Source organism: Crinia signifera, chromosome 9, assembly GCF_055691185.1.
Source record: "Crinia signifera chromosome 9, ASM5569118v1, whole genome shotgun sequence".
In the NCBI taxonomy this organism is placed as follows: Eukaryota; Metazoa; Chordata; class Amphibia; order Anura; family Myobatrachidae; genus Crinia; species Crinia signifera.
This window is the reverse complement of record NC_139225.1, coordinates 125,651,446-125,657,162: the sequence shown is the minus strand read 5'-3', so window position 1 is coordinate 125,657,162 and position 5,717 is coordinate 125,651,446.

Sequence of the window (5,717 nt, the reverse complement as noted above, 5' to 3'; positions counted from 1 at the left end):
TAAAATAAAATGAAATAAAATAAAAAGTAAAAAACAGACAACACAACAAAACATTAGAACAAAATAGAATATCGATATGTGATGGAAACCATCGATATATAGTAAATCCAACTCAGAGAAACATTTATACATATATATATCAAAATAGATATTTATTCACTATTATTTCAATTCAATAAGAATAAGTGTGTGCACCAGAGAGGCACTCTATATCTTATTGTTATGTAGTATCAACATTTTTGTTAGAGACTTTAAGGTGGTTAAGGTGATATTTAACTCTTGAATTTTTGTTAGTATTTTAAATCAATGGAAACATAAGGGGAAGGAAGGAGATATGGGAAGGGGGAGGAGAAAAAAGGGGGAGGTATGGGGGGGGGGTTTAAAGGGGAAATCCATGGAAATGGGGACATATACCTAGAACACCAAGATGAGTATAGAGGTATAGAGCTCAAAGTTAACCAGTCACGGGGTGAGTATGTATACAAACATACCCAGGGAAATCATGGGGATATATTTATCAAACATTATATGCACAGGTTACAAATTTGGCTAGTAGGATCTTATTATTTATCTTATTCTTTTATTACAGTTCTTACCAGTTCTATTTTTTATCTAGGAAAGCAGTTTTCAATGGTCAACACAGTCATAGGTTGTTTAAATCAATGATGGCCCAAGGGAGCAGTGTGGGCATAGTCTATGTGGTTAGAAATTGTTCAATTCGATGGTATCATTTAGGCCATTGGGGACCATCGTTCCTAACTGGAAAATCCAGTAGGCCTCACTTCTACATATTAGTCCAAATCTGTCTCCCGCTCTTTGTGTTGGTTTGATGTGTTCTATTGCTCTAATGCGTACGTTTTTAATGCATTGTTGTTGACAGTGGGATATGTGTTTTGACAGGGGGTGGGTTCTTATTCCTCCTAGTATGTTACGCCTATGCTCCATGTAGCGAGTATGTAAACTCCTCGTGGTCCGACCGACGTATTGGAGGCCGCACCCACAGTCTATCAGATAGATGACGTATGTGGTCTTACAATTCAAAAATTCCTTTATTTTATATATATTCTTATTATGAAAAGACATAAATTCAGTACTTTTCTGGTCACCATACATGCACGTTTGGCACTTATAGTTCCCACATTTATGAAACCCTACTGGTAAGATTGGTAACCAATTTTTATTTTCTTTAGCAGTTTCCTGGCTGTTCTTTTCTTTTTTATTTTTCTTAAAGTGACTACTTACTAGCTTTGATTTTAGATTTTCTCCCTTTCTGAAGATTACTTTGTTTTTTGTTCCTAAGACATCTTTTAGTAGGTCATCCTGTTTCAAGATACACATATTTTTATTGATAATTTTTTTATTTTATGTGCACAGTTATTATATTGCGTTATAAATGCTACATTTCTGTCTTCTGACTCTGTCAGACATTGTTTCTTTTTAGATGTTGTTGTTTTTAGAAAACTTTCTCTATTTATCTTAGTTACTTCGCTATACTGTATGCTTTTTGAACCAAACTCTGCGGATACCCTTGTTCCGTAAAAGCCTGTATTAAATTTTTAGACTGTTTTTTGAAGGCAGCATCTGAGGAACAATTCCTCTTTATCCTTACTACTGTAGTTGGCTTTTTGGAATGTTGTTCTTCCAACCCTTTGCATGCGTACTGTCAAAATTTAGATACCGATTCTGATTGACTGATTTTATATAGGTTTTATATGTTGTTGTTCCTGATGGAGAGAGCAATATCCAAGAAGTTAATGGTGGATGTGCTGTGAGTGGAGGTGAAATTAAGACCATAATTGTTAATATTTAAATTATTAGTGAATTGATTAAGTGAACATTCATCCCCATCCCAAATTATAAATAAATCATCTATATATCTGCCATAGAGGACCAGCTCCCCCCTGAGCCCATTCCCCCACACATGCTCCTCCTCAAAGGCACCCATGTATAGGTTCGCGAAGCTCGGGGCGAACCTGGTCCCCATGGCAGTCCCCCATGTCTGTAAATAATAATGTGAATCAAATAAAAAATAATTGTGCTCCAAGATAAACGTGATTGTCTGTATAATCAGGTCATGCAGAGGGTCCAAGATCTCATTAACTGTTTCTAGAAATTGTTTAATGACCTTTACCCCCTGTTTTTGGGGTATGTTAGAATACAGGGCCTTAACATCACAAGTGAGCAGATGATTGCCATCTTTCCATTTTATTTATTTTATTTTATTGAGAAAATGTTTGGTATCTCTAATATATGATCTCAGGCCCTCTACGTGACCTTGTAGATAGTGATCAACAAATTGTGATAAATTGTTTGTGAGGGACCCAACACCTGAAATTATAGGACGACCGGGTGGTGAAACAAGTGATTTGTGAATTTTTGGTAAATACAGATGGGTCTTGTCCCATCCTTGCTGGCGGGTCGCCATGGCGTCTGTGCTGGCGACCCGCCAGCAGCCACGCCAGCGAATGCACTGAGACGCGCGTGCGTCTCACGCGCACGCGCGTCTCAGTCTCCGTCGCCAGCGCGACGGAAACCCTGTCCGTCTCCGCCTCAGGGAGATGGACAGGGTTAGGGGGGGTTAGGGGGGGATGCGGGCAGGCGGCGGGGACCCCGGGTTACCGCCGGCAAGCCGGCGGGGACCCGGGGGAACGGATGGAAGCGCCATCGGAAGGGGACGCGCGCGCCTCTCGTGCGCGCGCGTCCCCTTCTCACCATTGCCATGGCGCTGGCGGGGGATGGCGGCTGGCGACGCCAGCGCCATCCCCTGCCAAGATGGGACAAGACCCATCTGTAATAAAAAGTGGGGGTAATGGGGTGCATGTGGATACATGCAATCACGTTATACAGGCAATCACGTTTATCTTGTATTATTTTACAAATACGAATGAATACACCATCGATAGAATACAACAGGAATCACCATTTAAAAGAATGGTGATTTCTGATTTACTAAGTGGCCGTATTGAAAATACGGCCGCTAATTGGCGTAAAACGGTATTTGGCAGAAGCCTGCACAAATCAGTCAGATCCGTGCAGGCTTCAGTGTAAAAAAAAATAGAAAAAAAATAAATAAAAAAATGGCGTGGGGTCCCCCCCACGGCCGTAAGCAGCACCAGGCTGAAAGAGCCGGGCTGGTAATAAAAAAATTAGGAAACCCAGCAAATAGGGGTTCCCCGATTTTTTAAAACCAGCCCCAGGCTCCAGGGCTGGGGCTGGTTCCCAATATACGGGGGATGAAATGAGTAGGGGTCCCCCGTATTTTAAGAACCAGCCGCAGGCCCAACCAGACAGCAGGGTAATGTCACAGCCGGGGGACACATTATATAAGGTCCCGCGGCAGAAACATTAACCCTACCGACCAATGGCCGCTAATACGAATCAATACGACATCGGAGGTTTACAAAGCAGTCGTATTTGACTGCTTTGTAAGTAACCCTCCAGAACACGAATTTGCATACGGCTGAAACAGTATGCATTCGTATTAAGCATACGAATACGATATATCGTATTCGTATTCTTAGTAAATTTCCCCCAATGTACTCAATTTTATATTTTTTCAATAAAAAAACATTTGGCCTAGGGGTGCCTTGAAAACATTTTGATGCTATAGGGCGCTGTGATTCAAAAAAGTTTGGGAACCGCTGGCTTATACGCATCAAGCATACAAATGTGCACACATAGTTCAAGCCTTGAAGCAAAGTGACAGTTGCGGCTGTTACTTTGTTTCCATGCATTCTCCAGGATAGAGCTTATTCACAAGTTCTGTCCTGGTGCCTTCATATTTTCAATATGAATTTCGTGTAATGAAATTATGTGCAGCATGGATGGTGTAATGGTTAGCATTACTGCCTCACAGCGCTGAGGTCATGGGTTTGATCCCCACCACGACCCTAACTACGCGGAGTCTGTATATTCTCTCCAGGCTTGTGTGGGTTTCCTACCACATTCCAAAAATATACTGGTTGGTTAATTGGCTTCCAACAAAATTAGCCCTATAATAAATGTCTGTGCATGTTCATGTGGTAGGGAATATAGATTGTAAGCTCTACTGGGGCATTGACTGATGTGAATGTTCAAATATTCTCTATAAAGCGCTGCGGAATATGTGTTCATTATTTAACAAACCATTAATAAATAATGTAAAATACAAATATATGGTAAATAGGAACACAAACAAAGGGTTCTGCAGCTTTTGAAATCCAACAGTTTAGCAGCCCCCTTTTTTAGGTTAGTACAGTATTTGTTTATTCCATGATATAATATTTGCAATCAATAATGAAATTTGTAATACAGGTATTTTATTCTACTAAAACACAGATGCCTAAGCAATGCCCCATGAATACCACAGCAACGAAAAGGACTTCTCTGGCACAACTGCCTCTTTTTCCCATCTGGATTAGTTTGTGTTTGAGTTTAGTCCATGTGACCTTCTAGTTAACACACATACTGTAACTCACCATTGGGTATCTTTCATGCATGACACTTCAAAATAACTTAACACTTTAAACCCTTAACCACTAAAAGAAGGCACAGACACAAGTGCTGGCTTTTCAAAGTAATGTCAGATTTATTGATTGACAAGTTGACTATTACATCTGACTATAAATGGTGGCGGCACTAAAGAACTGTCAAGGGTAACAGAAACACACACACACACACACACACAACAGCCACTCTCCAACTGGCAACCCACCCGTGCAGGTGGTGTAACCCATCTCCTGTCCAGGACGATGGGTTTAATTACATATAGCAATGTCAGGAGAGCACACCGACTAGCTACTTAAAAGTAAAACATATAGCCAAGCTGCCCAACATAATAAAATCGGGATAGAAGGGAGGCAAAACACAGAAAGATAGATGACTTCCTTTCACTTTCTAACTGCTCACTCCTCCCCTCTTGCACCCCATTGGCCAATGCTCCATCATCAGATCTCCCAGTAAACTAACACTAGCTTCTTAAAGTGACAGCATCTCCAGAACCCTTCAGTGGTTTATGAAATCAGACATCAGTTGTCTTTCCAGCACTACTGTAGAAGATGGAGGAAGTTCAATAGAACATCTAATCACTCACTGTCAGTGCACATTATTTATTTATAGCGGAAGCTTCCTGGTAGAGATGGGTCATTCGTGAATGAAGCGGATCTTTTGGACTGATCCATTAAAGGAGTGAGTGAGTCGCTGATCCATACCCTCCAACATGTGAATGTTAGAAATCGGTACACATTCGGAAAGGGGCGTGGCCAATTGTGAAGGGGGTGTCCACACCCCCTTTCCGAATACGTACTGAGCATTTTTATACACTATAGATATATATTCTTTAAGCACACAATTCAGCTACTGCACTTGCATAATAGCGCACTCACTGCATCCACATAGTGCAGCCACAACTCCAGCAGATGAGGTGCACCAGCAGCCTCTCTACTTGCGGCTTACCTTGCACTGACTCTGCTTCTAAACCAAGCTCAGCCAACAGCATGAGAGGAGGGGTGTTAGTGATGTTCACCTGCAGTTTCAACAGCAGGAAGCTCTCATGTGCAAAGTTCGCTGCTAGGGGCTTCTCTTCTCCTCTCCTCTCCCCCCCCCCCCCATAGCTGATGGAAGGCGCCTGCAGCGGCATCGGGGATGAGAAGCAGTGACCTCTCCTGGCGGCTTGGCACCCTCTGAAAGTTTTAACGTGTGGAGCGTGAGCTCCACAGGTTCCACCCTCCCTATGCCTT